Raw genomic sequence first — 19,677 nt, 5'->3', positions numbered from 1 at the left:
TCATCATATTTTAATGTTTATCAAACCAGAAGGACCAAACACGTAATTTTGATAAAAGATATTACTTTATATCGACCGTCATGTTTTGCTATTTTTGGATTAACCCTACCTGATAAAACCCTAACCCATCTTATAATCGTGCTTATATATATACGCATCGACATGATGAAGCTTTCCGTCTTCTCTGATTTTCTCTTGCGAATTCATATTTACTTTTCATCATTCTTAAAGATTTGATTTTTCGAACGATTCTTTACTGATCTGCTAGTTGTTTTCCTTTATTTCTTTTAAAATTTCGATTCTTTGATATTTGCTTCTTGAATTTTGACGTCGATGAGATTCGAAAAACTCGACGGATCCGTGTACAAATAAGCCGATGCTCTGGATATATGTGATGAAGGTAGCATGGTAATGTGCACGGAGATCAAGTAACTTTTAGGTCGTCATGTCTGCTCCCTCTGATTTTCTCTGATTTGGGGGCCTGGATTAAACCTACATTTGCTAATTTTCTATATTCTATATTTTCCAAATTACCTCTTGATTTACATATTTACTGCTTAGATTCATGTAAACTTGTTCGATGAAAAAGAAATCGATTTTTGTCAAATACGAGTAGTTATCATTGCTTTTTTTTTTTCTAAAATTAACCTGATGTATAAAAGCAGGGATCTATTGCCAAATATTAATGTGAATCGATCTCCCGTAAACATCAGGGAAATAGAGCTGGGCATCGTTATTGGGTGAACCTCTTGAATTCTTATATGATGGATAAGGTTCAGTAAACGAAGCTATATTTTTTACTTTTAAGTATCCATATATTTAAGAAATCCATCAGAGCTTTTTAAGATTGATATTCTATTTATATCTAAAACTAAACGATCAGTCGGCAACATATTTAGCTGTTTTTTTTTTTCTTCTAAAATTCTACTTGATGTTCTTACTGCACTTTTGTTGGAATACTGGAATTTAGGTCTTTTCTTAGAAGCTAAGGGATTTTTTATTCTTTAAAAATGAAATGTAATTTGTTAAAAGATTTTGCATTTTTGTAGAACTGTATATCAATTTGAACTCATGACGTTGGAATCTTGGGATTAAAAGCATCGTTCGAAAATAACTTTTTCCTAAACATCTTTTGACATTTTTTAACCTTTAAAAAAAATATGAGTTAAAATTCAGTTTAAAAATAATCCCGGAACACCCTCTTAGATAGCTTGGCGCTTTTGTGAAATTCATGAATATCGAGCTAGTCTTAAGGCAGTACTGTTTCATATGAAACAATATATATTTTCACCATAGTTTTGACGAAGGTAAAAGTTGAACATAATATTGAAGAACAAGATTTGAGATAGTTAATGCAGTACTATTTCATATGGAATAATATATACTTTTATCATAGTTTTCACTCCGAAGGTAAAAGTTGTAGATACAAGTTGAATAACAAAAGATGAGATAGGTATGCAAAAGAGCCTTCATTTTATGAAGGAATATACTTTTGGACAATTAGTTGAAGCTGTTTTCTATCACCTTCCTAGTTTAAGCGATTAGTAGTATTGATATAAATTGGTCCGGAAACCAAAAAGCTAATCACATATCATCAATCGGTTTTGGTTTGGTTCTATCAGAAAATATGCTATCTAAGAATTTGTTCGGAACCAAAACAAGTCTAAATCGGAGTGGAACCGAAAACAAAAAATGATGGATTAGTGGAATTGACTTGTATACAACTAATTTCTCACACCTATTAGTGTTTGTTAAAATGTATACCACTAATTTCTCACACCTATAAGCATTTGTTCTTCCAATTTTGTTGGCATGGTGAAGAACGGCGGTCTTCATTTCTTTTTTCTTTTTTTTTATTTCATTTTTGATGACCTACTAAGAAATTAACAGGAAGGTTTGGAGTGGGTCATTAAGAATGAAAAAACAAATGAAACCACAGCCCTCCACTTTACCACTTTATTTCTTCGCCATGCCAACTAAATTGGAAGAAGCATTTTAACAAACATGTAATGGGTGTGAGCAATGTTATCTTTCAAAAAACCTGAACAAACGCTAGGGTACAAGAAGCCAACGGTGATGGCTGAGAAGATAAACAACACTAATATTCATTAACTTTTCCAACGACTAACAATTTGTTTTTTAATTTATTGTGGCATCCCTAATTTTTAAGGTCAGAAAAGACCGATTTGTTTATGTTTTGTTTATAAAATCAGAGTAATCATTTGATTAAAAGAGTTGCGAAATTTGTTTCCAAAACAAAATATGATAAAAATTTATCAAATCATTTATTTAAAGAAATGTATTTTTATTAAATAATAAAATCTCAGGATGTCATGTTCCGATACAGACCATCATAAACAATATAAAATAGACCTTACAATAGTTATTTATAATTACCGATCTATAATCCAAAATTTCTCGTCAAATCCACAAACTTATACTCTTGTGACATTACCTGTAATGTAAAGAAAATTGAGTGGGTCAGGCTTAGGAGTCTGGTAAGCATATAAGGTTTTCAACCCATAATAATATATTTATTTTATTCAATCATCAAACAATCAACTCAATTACCTATCTCCATTATCTTCTTTATTTCTTAAGGTTTTTACCATAAGAATCGACTATCCTTCCTTCATTCGTTCCTAAGGATCGACCTAACGAATTGACACAAAGTCCATTACTGTCAAATTTTATCTATCAGGTACTAAATCCATAGATATCAGACGCTAACTCCATAGTCACTAAGGTTCACTTAACAGGCTGTAACTCCATGGTCACTAAGGTTCACTTAACATGCGCTAACTCCATAGTCACCAAGGTTCACTTTAACAGGCGCTAACTTCATAGTCACCAAGGTTCACTTTAACAGGCGCTAACTCCATAGTCACCAAGGTTCACTTTAACAGGCGTTAACTCCATAGTCATCAAAGTTCACTTTAACAGGCGCTAACTCCATAGTCACCAAGGTTTACTTAACAGACGCTAACTCCATAGTCACCAAGGTTCACTTTAACAGGCACTAACTCCATAGTCACCAAGGTTCACTCATACCATCTTTCATTACACACCTATTATTCCATCTACTCATGTTCTACCCAACATATTTGTAGATTTTAAATACAAGTACATGTTAACTCATTTAGAACTTATATAAAACATTCATTTCACTTCCACATTAAATAAACAAACAATATATAAACACATAGCACGTATTCCATAGCAAATATTTCATATTTATGTGTTAGAAGATAGTAACCACACACTCAATTGATTAGACGATGCTCGGATAGCACTACGACTTGTAAAGTAGTATTTCTTCGGTGAAACTGAGATATCTACACACACCGGACTTCCCGTGAGCAGAGTTTCGGCTAGAAAACTCTTTTCTTCTCGGGATCTTCGGAGCGTCGGGACTCACTTCGGGTCTCAGGATGATATCGGGGCTTCGGGGGTACTTCTTTGCACGTAAATAGATGTAATACGGGTGGGAGATAAGAGATTTGGCAACCACAAACGACTGCCCCTTCAAATCTATTTATAGGGTTGTTTTCTCGATTTTCATGTCGTGAACAGTGCTCCCACGTCGTAGGCATAAACCTCATTGCATGCGTCATCGTCCACTTGCTCTGTCAGGTTCCAGAAGGCATCAGAAGCCAGTTCACATCGTGAACACTGTTTTCACGTCGTGGTCTCTAACAGTTTTGGGTTTCGCGCCCCAAACTTCATAAATTCATAATTTTCGCAAACGAACTCCGTTTTCGACGTTCTTTATATCGACGTGTAGGTAAAAACAAGATCTACAACTTTCATTTAGAATTTGTCGGCTAATTTTGAATTTATTTATATTATATTATTTTTAGTAGGCCGGGACAGGAAAACTTCGTTAGAAAATCATAACTCCTTCGTCTGACGTCAATTTTCGTCTGTCTTTTCACCGTTGGACTACTATCAACGAGATCTTAAATTCTCGTTTAGATTGTGTAGCACCTGGTTCTTGGTACGTATTCTTTGTAATTAACTCTTTAAATATTGCATTTTTGGCCTTGGACTCGGCGAGTTGAAGGACCAACTCGCGGAGTAGAAGCGGGATAAGACGCGGGGTCTAAGTTGTGGACTCGGCGAGTAGACCCTGTCTAGGCAAAAACCCAAACCCAGGTGTTTGCACCCTATTTAAACGCTCTAACTTGGCCTCCTTTGTCCCTAACACTTCCAGAGAGCTATAGAGCGAAACCCTAGCCCCCGTATTGTTCTTGTGAGTGATCTTGGCCTTGTAAAGGAGATTTGGAGCTTAGTGGAAGAAGGAGGAGGTTGAAGAGTGCAAGAAGGGGAAGTAGATCCGATATCTACACTGTGGGAAGCTTCCATTCAGGTAGAAATATTCCTATCTTGATCACTAGTTCATTAGATCCCCTTTTTGTCCCTAATTAGTGGTTTTCAAGCCCTAAAACCTCGAACTTCATGTGTTTATGCTCTACGTTCTGAAAGGACTTCAAATCTGGACCTTATGGACGTCTTAGAAGTATAAAGTCTTTGTGGTTGAAGTGATTAAGGTCCCTATTGAGTGTATGACCTCATAAAGAGCTTGGAATTGCCTTTTTGAGCTCATACGGCCATGCATGCACGTAAAGTTTGCAACTTTACGTAATAAGCATGCCCTAGGAGCCTAGATCTATGGTTTGGAACCGTTGCATGTCTCAAATTTGGTCTGTATGGGAGGAGGGCTGAAGGTACTCGGCGAGTTCCAAAGTGGACTCGGCGAGTTCTATGAAGATGGTCTTAGACTCGACGAGTTGGATGAACAACTCGGCGAGTCCTATGAAGATTACCTGGAACTCGACGAGTTGATTCTTCAAACTCGGCGAGTCATATGAGTTGTTACTGAGTTAAGAAGGGTTTAAGTGTGGAAGGTCCAACCCTTCGTAGCTGCACACGGAATTAGCAATTTAACATGTAGCACTTGTCCCAGAAACCCAAATCCTCAAGATGGATGCTCTGGTGAGGATTTAAAATCGACTAGGAGATTTGCTCGTGGGACTCGGCGAGTTGTTCTCGGACTCGGCGAGTCGGATCGCGAGTCGGTCCAATCTTCCCAAGTAGTGAGTTATGGGTGACTCAGTGAGTAGGAAAAGGGACTTGATGAGTAGAACTGGGATAGTAGGAGAGGGACTCAGCGAGTCTGTGCCATGACTCGGCGAGTCCAGTCAACTGGAAGTTGACTTTGACTAGGGAGTTGACCTTGGACCAGAGGTGGGTCAGTCATTTGACCTAAGGGTATTTAAGAGTATCTAATCTATGTTTATGGATTTATTAGCCGGAGGATTTGTAGCACCTGGTTCCTGGTACGTAAATCTTATTTGTGTATTTGTCCATTTTTAGCCTTGGACCCGACGTGTCATAGGTCCGACTCGTCGAGTAGAGGCGGGACCCCGGGACACGTTTAAGTTGGTGACTCGGCGAGTCCATATTCCGGACTCGGCGAGTCACCGTTGTTGGATGAAACCCTAAGTTTTAGGGGTTTGCACCCTATTTAAACAACATATCCGCCCCCAAGCCAGCCCCCATTCACCCCCCAGAGCTTCCAACCCTCGTTCTAAGCTATTCATAGAGAGTTTGAAGCAATTGTTGTGTGTTCTTGAAGGTTTTGAGGCAAAAGGGAAGTAGATCAAGAGGAAGGGAAGGAATCCAAGCATCTTTGTGCTCTCTCAATAGTTCCTTTGAGGTATAACCCGTTTTCCCCCTGTTTCTATGCTTATTACTTCATTTAAGTCATTCTTGAGCCAATCCCCAAGCTTGTATGTGCAAATTATTTCGTAATAAGCTGATTGGCCCTTAGATCTAGGCATGATTGAGCTCCAGGAGCTCAGATCTGTTGCCTTTATGGACCCTCATTGCATGAAGACCCTAGATCTACCCTTTTGGGTGCATTTTGAACCCTAAAACCCTTATGGGTGAATATTTACACGTAAAGTTGGAAACTTTACGTGTGATTCATGCTCTAGGAACCCAGATCTGTGAATGGCATGGACTGGAATCAAGCAAATCCGTGTAGTTAGTGGTTGCATGGCAACGACTCGGCGAGTCGTTCATCTGACTCGGCGAGTCGGTTCGCGAGTCTTCGAGTTTGTCCCCTTTTAGTAGTGTCGAGTGAGCAGTGAGTCACGGGGTGTGACTCAGTGAGTCGGAAGCTGAACTCATCTATGGAGGAACTCGGCGAGTCAATGCCCTGACTCGGCGAGTTCAAGGCAATCTCCTTAGATCAAGAACAGACTTGGCGAGTTGTTCATACAACTCAGCGAGTTGCAGCATAAGTGTTCCTCGGATGAAGATGAACTCGACGAGTTGTTCATACAACTCGGCGAGTAGGATGAAGGACTTGAATATCAGTTTAGAAGGAGAACTCGTCGAGTCGTCGCCTAACTCAACGAGTAGAAACGGGATTCAGGTCAATCGTTTGGGTAGGGACTCGGCGAGTTGGAAAGCCAACTCGGCGAGTCGGGTCAACTGAAAGTTGACTCTGTCTTTGACTTAGGGCATGGTCAGGGGTAAAATGGTCATTTTACCCAAAGGACAGTTAGCAGTGTTTGATTGAGTATGTTGTGGGAATTGCAGCCGGAGGATTTCCGGAGCAGCAGTAGACAGTCAGTTCCCGATCAGATCAGCAGCTACTTCGAGGTGAGTTACCTTCCAGTAGCGGTGGGTCTACGGCCACAATGCCGGCCCACTAATAGGAGTTGTATGTAGATGATTGTCTATGTGATATTCATCTAGGGATTATTACTACCTGTGTTGTGTTTATGTGCTAGTATGATATGATGCTATGTGCTAGTGACAGTAGGGGGAGATAGTCCCCGAGATATCCGGTCGGTAGGGCCGAAGGGGTAGTCATACCCAGCCATGTTAGATAGATTCTGATATTTTGATACATGTTATGTAGTAGTAGTAGAGGGGAGAAATAGTTCCCCAGTATCCGGTCGAGAGGACCGAAGGGGATGCCAGCACCCAGATATGCTAGGCAGTATCCGGTCGAGAGGAACGAAGGGGAGGCTGGCACCCAGATATGCTAGGCAATATCCGGTCGAGAGGGCCGAAGGGGTAGGTCGGGCACCCAGATATGTCTGACAATATGTGTATGTTATGAGATTATATGGTATGTGGTACAGTGGGGGAACTCAGTAAGCTTCGTGCTTACGGGTTTCAGTTTTGGTTTCAGGTACCTCCTCAGCTAGGGGAAAGGAGCCGGTGCGGTAGCAGCATGTCACACACTCACACTCTCTTGTTTCCGCAGTTACGAGTTTATTCTGGGATTGATACTCTGATAATCGATTGATCGAATGTTGTGGTTTTCAATTTGGTTTTCGATGTGAAATGGTTTAATCAAACAATGTTTTAACTATTAATGCTTTTATGTAATGTTTTATAACGAAATTTTTGGATGTGAAAATTGGGTCGTTATAGGATTACCGGTACAGCAGTCAGACGTCTAGCAAGCAGACTTTCGGTAGCTACTTTTCAAGGTGAGTTTCCTTCCAGTAGGAACGGGTCTAAGGCACCAAGGCCGGCCCGTATAGATGATATGTAGTATCGGAGTGTGGGCAGAGCCCGTATCTAATAGTTGAGTTTGATTATGATATATGCTAGTATGATGGAATTGTTTATATTAGTTGTCTGTGTGATACTTGTATGTTGTGGCTTAGTAGCTGAGTGTGGGCGAGGCCCGTATCTCTCAGATAGCAGAGTGTGGGCGAGGCCCGTATCTCCCAGATAGCGAAGTGTGGGCGAGGCCCGTATCTCCATGAGTATGGGCGAGGCCCGTATCTCCTAGCTGTTCATTATATGGTTGCATGGTATGTGGTATTATGGGGGAACTCACTAAGCTTCGTGCTTACAGATTTCAGTTTTGTTTTCAGGTACCTCTTCTTCGAAGAGGAAGGAGTTGGCGCGGTAGCGGAACATCATACACGCACATTGTTTTCCGCACCATGAGTTATTCTGGGATTTGTACTCTGACATTATGGTTGTTTTTATGTTTTGGTTTCCAGACACAAAATATGTTTATGAAATGATGGGATCAAATGATGTTTATTCACAAATGTTTTCCAAAGTATTGATTTAAAAATGAAATATTTGGTCGTGAAAATTGGGTCGTTACAGATTGTTTTAGCTAAATATCGCTCGATCTCGTATTCAGACTTCGGGCTGTACACTGCTAAGCCGAAACTTCGAAAAATCATAACTTCCTCATACGAAGTCAGATTTAGACGTTCTTTTTATGCACGCTCTCAGTTTAATGTATTCTACGACTTTTGTTTAGATCACTAAGGTCAAATATAACTCTATCGTAAATTCACTATTTACGCCGCGTTGTGCCGTGCCGGTTTTGTCGCGAAACTTCGACAGATAATAACTTCTTCATTATAACTCGGATTTCGGCATTCTTTATATATTCGGAAACCTTGTCACGACCACTACAACTTAGTTAAGATTATTAATTCTAAATAATCTTCTATCAAAAAGTCGTTTTCGACACTTATTGTCTCTTAATTGACTAGTCCGAATCTGCGGGCGTTAAATTTATAAACTCCCCAAACACTTTTGGTTTTTGTGCTATCAGATTCCAACAAGCTTCGAGTTGAAATAGTTGCCAGATTGCATTACAGCCTGGCAATTTACCATTGAATGTCAATGGAGTTAGATCAAACGGTCAACAAACAACATTTCCTGAAGCAAACTAAACTTTATATGGAGCTCCCATTGCAACGATTCCACCCAACAAGTAGATTATAAATGGAATCGTGGGTATTTCCAATCCAACCATCAATGATAATCTTGTTTTAAATGGTATGGTAAGGGGAATAGCAGAGATACATCTTTAGTGTCATCTTCTCCTTATGAATTTTGTGGATTCGTGATGGGAAAGAAACACTCATCTCCTTTTCGGTGTATTAGTTGAATTTTTGGCGTTAAAAAACTATGGAAGTGAGGATCACCGGTGAGTTGTTGGTTTCCGGCTAGAAAGAAGATCAACGATGGCTATTGAGATTTGGAAGGAAACAAGAGAGGTGATGTAGGCTTATGTGGTATGACAGGAAAAAAAGAAAGATGAGGGTGAGGTTGGATTGTCGATGAAGTTTGAAGGACAACGATTCTTAGCGGTGTAGACTAGTCGACTTCAAATGGGGTTACCGACGAAAAGAAGGGAAGTAAAGAGATTGGTGGCTAAGAATGAAAGAAAGAAAGGTGGGGGAAGAAATAATGAACATATTTAGGGTTATTGTTTATTATTATTATTTTAAATAGTTGTAGTTAAAGGAAAAGGTAAAAGAAATTAAAAAGGGTGAAAAAACAACTATGCAAGTTTAGAAATCACGAGGACCATGTTTGTCAAAAATATTAACAACGACAAAAGTTGTGACCATTGGTAAAGCATAAGGACCATTTATGTAATTTTTACAAAAAAAAACCAAAGAATCTAACTTCGGTTTTAAAATCAAACTAAACTGTCAAAACCCGAGGCGAAAAAACAAAGTGCACGATTTCTAAACTTCAAACATCTTGCTCACTGCATAAAATAAATATACCACTCAACACATGCAAATATTTCTCAATAGAGTATAAAACAGTAGCAGTGGTCCTCAAACTAAATTGTAATTTTTTATCACCTAGTAGAGTGGTAGATGCAAACTTTGATATGATATATGATTAGAAAATTTATGTATGTCATAATATAGTTGAGAAACATATGCGCCCGTTAAATCCATGAAAAAAAGACTCAGACCAAAATCACGCATGCAGAAAATGATAAGTTCATCAACCTTTTTTTCAGTCATGCAAAAATATTCAATTTTGTTTTATAATTCATGTTTTATCCATGCAAAAAGATTAAATTGTATAGGATGACTTTTCTGATTTGAATCTTTATGAGTTTTGAGCATCCCAAATAAACCAACAAACCTCTTAAGTCGTTGCAAATAATTTTTTTTTAACTTTTTTGTTTGTAACCATTGATTTCATAAGACATGGAAGGAAGTCATAAACACAATCAAACAGTGATTGTAACGTCCCGAAAATCCAAGGTAAAATTTTCGTTTTTAAAACAATAAGTCATGCAAACAAGTTGTTCCAAAACCGATCAAAGTAAATATATTATGTAAACATTAAAGTAATATCATTAATTGTCAATGCGGAAAACCCTACGGGATGATGTGCCATCACGTCGGGGCCTTGTCCTTAGTATCGGATGTACCTGAAACATGAACTGAAAATCGTAAGCACAAAGCTTAGTGAGTTTCCCAAAGTAACACATACCATAACATACAAGTGCCATAGGCTACCCCAATGGTCTTTCGTTGCAATGTCGATGGCCAAATCCCGGTCTTACATACAAGTGTTATGGGCTACCCCCATGGTCTTTCATACAATTGTTAGGGGCCAGATCCTGGTCTTTCATGCAAGTATCACAAAGACAACTAGCATTCTACATAACAAAGTAATGGATAGGCATTGATGCCTTCGACCCATTGATACATTGAGAAAACTCACCTTATAGCTTAAAAGAATAGTTACACCAATCACTACTCTAAAATCTATCTCTACAGTTACCTATACAATTAGCAAGAACCCAAATCTCAAACTAAAAATCAAATTACCCAAAATGCCCCTACTTCAAACTTGGCCAAAGTCAACGTTCAAGGTCCAAAAGGCAATATTCCTTCCCAGCGGAGTACGCCCTGCGTACCAAGAGAGTATGCCCAACGTACTCTAATGTTGACCAAAAGCGGGGCCCTAACCAAGTACGTGCAACGTACACAACCCAGTCTCATAACTCCATTAAGAGCTTATTCCATTATGCCCTTACATCCAAAACTCAAATCCAGGCCCAAAATGATGTCCTAAGTTATAAAGTTTCCAACTTTATGACTTTTCGTGACTATAAAGTGCTTAATGTCCAAAACCCTAAGTTCTTAACCCAATAAGACATTATAACTCTTGTGTGGAAGGGATAGAAGGGACAAGATCACATTTTTGTGGTTCATAATGGTTCCATAATGGATAAAGATTTCAACTTTATCCATTAGAATGGTCCCAACAAACAAGATCTAGTCTTTAAGTCTCAAAGGGACCTAAAAGTGCATCTTTTTCAACTTAATCCATTGAGTACACGTCTCCAACCTTCAGATCTGAAACCAAATGATGTTTAGACAGAGAAAATTTCCAACTTTATCCATAACAAGGTCACAAACTTTCAAGATCTAAACTTTATGCACTTAAAGTGACCAAAAGTTCATAACACCCAAAACTAGCTAGATCTAACAATTTTATTATCAAGATTCAAACTTTATACCTCTAGAAGAAAAGATCAAGGCAAACAATATCTAGATCTACAAGCTCCAATGCAACCAACACTTCTTCAATGAGTTCCTTCTTCTCCAAGGTGCACCAAGAACACTCCAAAGCACTTAAAAACACCTTTTTTTCCTTACAAGGCTCAATCTAGGGTTAGGGTTACAAGAGAGGGTGTTAGAGAGGTTAGGCCTATGAATTCTCGACACGACCCACGAAACAACCCGCAACAGACACGAAATAAATGGGTTTAGGTTGAGCTTTTCAACCCGTCAACCCTTTTATTAAACATGTCATATATGGGTTTCTAAAAAAACATATGGGTTGACCCGCCAACCCGTTTTGAATTTTAATAAAAAAATTATATATTTTTTAAAATGTATTAAGTATTATACACTATACAGTTCATACTTTATACTAGGATAAGATACTCGATACCATTAGCCATTTGACATTTGGCGTTTGCCCTAAATAATCTTAGTATCTCACAAACAAAATTGAATAAGCCCTATGTCACTCTTGTTGGAATAGTGTCTAAGGCTGTAACTATATTAGTCAAGTATTTGATCCGGTTGTGCATGGTCCTTTTAGGTTGCCTTCACCATAGCAACTTGATAGGATGATTTAATAAGAGAGAGTAAATATTATTAATATATTATGGGAATAATATAATGAATAATATATTGTTATTTGATTAATATAAGTCATAGAATTAATTAGAATTAATTTGGTGACTTAAAGAGATTAATTAAATAAAGGGGTATAAACTGTCAATTGTTTGATAGTTAAACTTTAGACTGTAAATCCTTATTGATATAGGATTGGACGACTTCTAGGGCTATGATAAGCCAAAATCGTCCAAAGGGTTATCAAGGAAAGGATATGGATTAAATTAAAGTCTAAGTTATCCAATTAGGGTTTAGGTTGTAACCCTTAAGGAGTCTACAAGTATAAATAGACCCTATGGCTGATGGAATTCGACACTTGACCTAAAGTAAGGAACCTCTGGTCGAAATTCCTCCCCTCTCCTCTTTCCTAAATCATTCTTCTTGCTTTGGTGTTTGTAAGCCATTAGAGGAGTGACATTTGTGACTCTAGAAGCTCCAAGACCTCAAGATCAACAAGGAACTCAAAGGTATGATTCTAGATCTGTTTCAATGTTGTTATTTAACCTAATTAGTCATTAGAAGACTTGGATTCAAAGCATGTTTATTAGAAAGCCTAGATCCGAGCATTAGGGTTTTGCATGCGCACATAGGAAAGTTCTTATGGCTAAAACCCATCAACTCTCCCCTATGTGATGAACGAAAAAAAAACTCACGAAGAACGGCGACATGAATGATTGAATCATTATCGAACAACGTCGACGCCTGAACGTAAACGATGAACGCACAACACAGTAGGCAATCGATTTGTTGCAATTTAACCTACGAACAGATGAACCCAAATCTGACCCATAAACTGAAATCTGACCCACGAACCCGCCAACCTGTGAATCCGTATAAATAAGTGGGTTGACGGGTCATATATGGGTTTATGTTCCAAACCCGCCAACATGTAACTTGTATAGTTAAATGGGTCGTGTTCGGGTTAAGAAAATTCAAACGAGAGCTAAACAATATGGCCGAATAAATCATTCTAAAATTATTTAACCTTTGCAGAATGTAACTTAACATATTCATTTAATATTTAACTCACATATATGAGTCCTACAAAGCACAAAGCAAGCATCATTCGAGCAGTGAAACTGACTGGCACTAAGACACCATAAAAATCAGGCAGATCCTTATACGTAATTCCTGACCGCTAGGCCCAAGCATCTAGGATACACATACATCCTATATCTACTATCTCGAAAGTGGATAATCATCCCTCAAGATGGTATGCTACCACCACACATACTCATGGAACTTCCACCAACCCTGTAGCCACTCGTGCATGCTAATCATATATAACGATGGATTCCATAGACAGTCGAATACTTGATTCTACCCTAAGCCCACAACCAGACAAGGAACATGAAACAAGGTCAAATCAAACATTCTCATACTATAAAATCTTAGTTATGTACAACTATGATGCATATACTAAGCAACTACAGTAATGATGTCAATTCCATCTAACATATAAGAAATTCTCCTAGGCTATCAGGCATCACATATCAAGCAATTCTATCATGAAATTCCTAAGGATCCCTAGCCTACAAAGTAACATGAAATTCTATCACAATCATCATAAGAAAATAATAGTGTGGGTATCTTAGGGCATACTTTCTTGCTCCGGCTAATTGTATACATCTCATTTTGAGTCTGGATTCACATGAATGCTCATATAAATCAATCAACCCAAGACACCGATACCAACTTGTAACATCCCAAAAACAATCATAAAAAAAACATTTTTAAAACCCTTTGTTAATCCATAAACCATACAAAAACATTATTTTCAAGAACATAGTCAAAATCAGAGTATCCCAAAATCCTCAATCAACAAAATATCCAAGGATGATGTGCACAATCACGTCTTCACCTTTCCCCGATCATCTAATATACCCGAAACCATCAAATCAAACTGTAAGCACGAAGCTTTAGTGACTTCCCCCAAAATACCACAACACATAACAACATGCATACTCGGTCCACATCCATTTTATTGGATTATCCCTAAGCCCACAACATAAGTCTGGATTTCCCACCTTACCCACAACTCATGTTTGGATGTCTCCCGAGACCACAATATAAGTATGGCTTTTCTTTCTGGCCCTCAACTTGTAACATCCAGAATCTAGAAGGTCAATTATGGAAATAAATTCCCTTTTTAGGGGCCAAATCGTTGAGTTTATGGCATAAACTCGACATGTTGGAAGCTTTTAGGGCGCGTGTTTTAAGGACCAACTCGTCGAGTTGGTGTAGGGAAACTCGACGAGTTGGACGTTGTTTGAGAAAACCCTAATTTTAGGGTTTCACACCCTATTTAAAGACCTTAACTCCCTTAGTTGGCCTCTTTACCAGCCTCCTTGTCCAGAAAACCCTAATTTCGTGTATTATCCTTCAAGGTGGAGTGTGTGACCTTGTGGGGAACTTGGAGAGTTGGTTTTTGGTGTTCTTTGGAAGGAGTTTGAAGAATGAAGGTGCTTGGTTGGGAAGGAAGGCTTTGGATCTAGAAACTCTCCATTTGTTGCAGTCCTTTTGAGGTATAAAGTCGAAACCTTGTGTTGTTATCTTCTAGATCTCTTTGTGGGATGTTTTAGCTTGATTTTTGGGTGTTTGGTTGGGTTGTCTAAAGGTTAAGGGTTTCAGGGGTTATTATGTTAGATTTATCCCTTTTATGACCTCTCTTAGCATAAAGTTGCAAGCTATGCTAAGTCCTAAGTCCCATCCATGCATTAAGTCCTTTATTAAGCCATTTTGGTCTCTAGGGTTCCTTTCATGCATGCATGGACGTAAAGTTGGAAATTTTACGTGATAATCCAGCCTTGGGATGCTAGATTTGTGTTTTAGGGTTATGTTTTGAGAGTTTAAGGGCTTAATGGGTTAAGCCTCACTCTATTAAGTCAAGGATTCGAGTTTTGGTTCATTGTAGTGGGTTTTAAGGGTAAAGTTGGAAACTTTACCCTTATAGTCGTTGTTAGGGGTGTCAAACCCAACAAATAAAGGGGTACGATATACTCCAAAAGAATCCCACTATATTGCAAAGACAGATAGCACAAGGCAAGTAGGATCGATCCACAGAGACACGGGATAATTAGTATATACCTCTTTGCGTAAGGTATTTGTTCACAAAAGATTAAATAAGGGGGTTTTGAGTGTAATGATGTAGCAAACCAATTTAAAACACAAGTAAGCAACTAAACTAATGAATTAAGTTCAAATTTTGTAAGGACTCCAACTCCATGTATAACAATCTAGCAATGTGAATCAAAGATGACAAGACATTTGTTTCATTCTATCTAAGTTGGTACTTGAAAGTGCTAACAAGCTCTAACACTTTCCATTCACCACATTAATCAATCAAAACAAGCTCTTTGATTAATCCTAACCTTACTAACCTAATCTAACCAAGCTCTTAGAAGTAGATTAAAAGATTGCATTAAGCTTATTATGAATGTTCCCAACAACACCCAATACTCCTCACAAGCTCGGGAGCGTAAGAATGTGTGAAAAGATTTACATTAAATTCATTCATAAGAAATTAATTTAATGCTTGTTACTTAGTTCAATTCACAAAACAATTACGGATTTTGCAAAATGAATAACTTGAATGACCTAACCCTAATTCAAATGGCCAATAAGAATCATTATTAGAATCAAACATTCGATTAAAGTAAAATCAGTTTCACTAGATAGAAATTAAACACAAACATCAGGTCATATGATTTGATTCACAACCAAAAAGTCAAACATGAAATTGGAGAAGTTAGGGTTCTAGCCACACATCGCTAGAACAAGATCACAAGTTTAAAAGATGAAATTAAGTGTAATTACAACTTACAAAAACGAGAATTAATGTTTCCAAATAATTAACGGGCAATCCTTGCAAAAACCTTCGAATTCTCCTCTCCAATGGTTCTCTGATATGTTCTGATATCCCCTAAAATGAACCAATTCCCGACATATGAAAGATGGAAAAAACTACCAAAAGGCAGTTTTTAAGTCGGACACGGCCCGTGTCAAAATAGAGTAAATCAACACGGGTCGTGTTGACTGAAAACATAGCATCAATCCTCGATTCCAGCTCCAAAGTACGATGCTCAAAAGTGATCATTTCGACCAACACGCCCCGTGTCCAAATAGGCTAAATGAACACGGGTCGTGTTCAGTGAAGTCAAAATGCATGGAATGGTCAAACACGCCTCGTGTTTGATTTCTAGGCCAATCCCAACACGCCCCGTGTAGCCCTCTGACTCCGAACCCAAACTTTATTCTCTCAATTCTTCCGTTTTGTGCCCGATCATCCCGTAATCTTCACCAATGCCCTCCGAAACCTCCAAAAGCGCGCTCCAACCTCCGATTTACCTGAAAGAGACATGAAATTATGCAAATAAGGTCGTTCCAGAGACTAACATGATTATGATAATAATGCAAGAATAATGAAATGTAACTAAGCTAAATACATGCATAAAAAGGGACTAAAAGTTGTGCAAAAAGGTGCATAAAATACACCTAAAAAATCTCCCCAAGCTTAGACCTTTCTTGTCCTCAAGAAAGAACAAGAAACAGACAAAACAAGACGATTTCTAGATGACAAAAAGGAACTTTGAACAAAAGGGAACGGGAAGGTCCTAAGGACTAGGAATGAATGCATGCAATGCAAACCATGAAAAAGGAAAAAAGAAAAGTATGTACATAAGCACTAAAGAACAAAATGTATCAAAAAGAAATTTAAGGCACAAGTAAATAATCTATGTAAGTACGATCAGACTTTACATCAATATGGCTCCAATCATTAATACTTAGGCAACCATCCTGCTTCCTTCCGTATATCACAGACTCCCAAGGCGAGGAAGACCCGAAACGGTGTAACCCAATAATCTAACTCTAGTTTTATTAAAACTTTATACCTTACTAATCTTTATGGGCGAAAATAACGTAGTCTGGATCTCATGTCCTTAAGACTAGTTGGTTAAGAATCAGAATCGACGCATCCTTAAGAACCCGTCACGGCGAATCAGCTTTCGTTGAAACAGTGAGCCCACTCGAAGGGGCCCAGCTCCTATGCTTTCACTTTTTCGAGAGCCACAAGTATCATATCACATAGTTTTTCATTCACCAGATTTGACTTTGAATTGGCTTTTGATTTGATTGAACTTTGATTTGTACTTCGTTTTGAACTTGGATTCTTCAATCTTCATTTTTGGAATTTCTTGAGATTTCTTCGTTTTGGCACTTGAAATTCTGATTTGGGTACTAGATATGACAGTTGTATCCTTCCTTTTTTCTTGACTGTGTGGATCTGATACTTAAGCTCTCTGTTACCGCGGGGGTAACACGTGTCAACAAATAGGTCCGTGTTTTGTGGGTCTAGAGTTGTCGATAAAGATTCTTTTTATACATTCAGAAGCAAATCATCCTAAAGCTATTATTACCGCCCAAAAAACGTTTCAATATAAATTCTTTTTATTATCTAAGGCTAGGGTTTTGAATTACGGTGTTTGGGTCCCCTATTTATGACAGCTAATTCTACACTTCCGGTAACTATACGATTGCTTCGGTATTTTTTTCATTTTGATTTTTCATTTTCCCACTTCATGGAGCACTTGTATGTAAAGAGTGTCATCATCTCGTACATTTATATATATATATATATATATATATATATATATATATATATATATATATATATATATATATATATATATATATATATATATAATGATGCATGGATGCATGAACCTAATGTGACTCTACCCCTCCCCAAGATTAAAGACAAGCATCGTCCCCGATGCTTGAAGAGGGTGGAACAACCTATTGTGGAGGAGGAGGAGGAGGATAAGGATAGTAATCGGGGTTTCGGGTCCAAGCCCAAAAGTCCTCCTCATGCTTACGTTGGCGCTCTTGATCCCTAGCGTATTGGGTAGTGAAGGAAGAGAAACTCTGAGTGAGGCTTTCAATATCTTGTTGGTAGGTGTCACGGCGGGTATGGATTGTTTGGAATTCATCCATATACTGTTGATGATAAGACAGGGGCGCAACATAGTGGGATGAGCTGGCACCACCGGTGGGAGGAGCACGATGGGGCTCCTCCTCCTCTTGATCATCGCCAGTATCGCCTTCCTTTCTTTCTTCACTTTGCTCATCTACCTCAGTGGAGTATGAGTGGGGGAAGATGTATGGAATGATTTGCCAACCAGTCATGTGAATGGGGTTTCGGAAATCAAGAATGCCTTTATTTTCTGGTGTGATGAGGAGCTTAGGATCATGATTTTGCCCCACGGTCCAGTGGTGTGTGCCATCCGCTGCCGAACGGAATAGTCGCATGGACTCAAGGACAACAGTGGTGAGATAAGGCTCATCCGGCAGTGGTTGGTGAGGACCGGGGTATGGGGCTCGGACTTGGTCGCTCTTTGCGAGCATGCTGACAATACCCCCACATTAAATCTTTCCCGATCGGGATGTTCTCAGGCGGAGGAGTTTGTGGCACAAAAATCGACCATAATGAGGAACGAGGTTGTCCTCGGGATGAGCCATCACATAGAGGATTTTGAGTTCTAGCGCGCTGATGGTACTTCGCTCCTCTCTAGGGGCGACGAGAGAAGCAATGATTCTATGGGCCACCTTCATCACGGGATGGATAAGTGATGAGGTTTTAGCAGCGCTAGAGACATATGGGTGCAATTAGGTGAGTTGGGTCCACCATGTCAAGTCAAAGTATCCTTGAATTGGGTTAGTGGGGCCAAATGTGTTTTCAGTTGGGGCCCCAACAATGACATTAATTTGATCCAAGGAAATCTCATAATCTTGATTCATGAGATGGAAGTAGAGGATCCCATGGTCCAAATAGACTGAGGATAGAAACTCAGTTGTTGGGACTTTGTAACTCAGTTCGTGGACCCTTAATAACCCGTGCCATCCTATGTTGCGAAATAGGGTTTGGACTTGTTTATAAATGTGAAATTCTTTAAGAGATGGCACATGTGCAAACTTTTGGATGGCATGACCCCGCTGAAGGAATGACTCAAATTTTCACTCTTGAATTGGGCCAAGACACACGACACCACCATGAGTCGGATTGGGTGGTGGTGATGGGGACCTAGATGGAGGCGATGGGGTCCTAGGTGGAGGTGATGGGGACCTAGGCCTAGTACGGCGGGCGGATGATTTGGTGCATCTGAGCCGTTTAGAAGGTTCACCTTCCATAGTCAAATTGGGACAATCTAAAAGTCAACCAGTCAATAAGTGAAAAGGTCAACTGTTGACGGGTCCATTCAACACGAATTCAACCACCAAAATTTCGCGGGAAATTTGGTTTTGAATGATTTTCTATTTGAGAGTCAAGTCCAATATGACCACAATTTCAAGCAATTTGACTCAAGAACATAAATCTCACAAGTGAAGAATTTGAAGGAATTTACCGAATCGTGCATGGGATTGTGTTGTTCTTGATGTGAAAGACCTTCTTCAATCTCTCCAAGCTTGTCCTTTTGAAGATTAAGACACAAAAACACCAAAATCATATGAGATTTCTGGACCTAGGGTTTGTCAAAACCCCCAATTCCACCATTAGAATGCAAGAAAATGATGTGTAGGATGAAAAAGATGAAGTATAGATGATAAAAATCAAACGTTTTTGGAGATGTAAGCCAAAATCTTGTAGAAATTGAAAGGTTTTGATGAAAAT

General features: G+C 38.8%; 2 non-coding genes across 2 annotated transcripts; both read left to right on the top strand.

The window, feature by feature from the left end:
- Window positions 1–392: 392 nt before the first annotated feature.
- LOC145056228 (small nucleolar RNA snoR100) lies at window positions 393–500 on the top strand. Its single transcript, XR_013685759.1, has one exon. It is a non-coding gene; the product is annotated as a small nucleolar RNA snoR100 (small nucleolar RNA).
- Window positions 501–655: 155 nt separating this feature from the next.
- LOC145056235 (small nucleolar RNA snoR74) lies at window positions 656–796 on the top strand. Its single transcript, XR_013685765.1, has one exon. It is a non-coding gene; the product is annotated as a small nucleolar RNA snoR74 (small nucleolar RNA).
- The last annotated feature ends 18,881 nt before the right edge of the window (window positions 797–19,677 follow it).

Source organism: Lactuca serriola, chromosome 5 (assembly GCF_051521515.1).
Source record: "Lactuca serriola cultivar US96UC23 chromosome 5, Lser_US96UC23_V15, whole genome shotgun sequence".
Taxonomy (NCBI): Eukaryota; Viridiplantae; Streptophyta; class Magnoliopsida; order Asterales; family Asteraceae; genus Lactuca; species Lactuca serriola.
The sequence above is the reverse complement of the archived record's forward strand: the minus strand, read 5'-3'. Positions and strand labels throughout refer to the sequence as shown.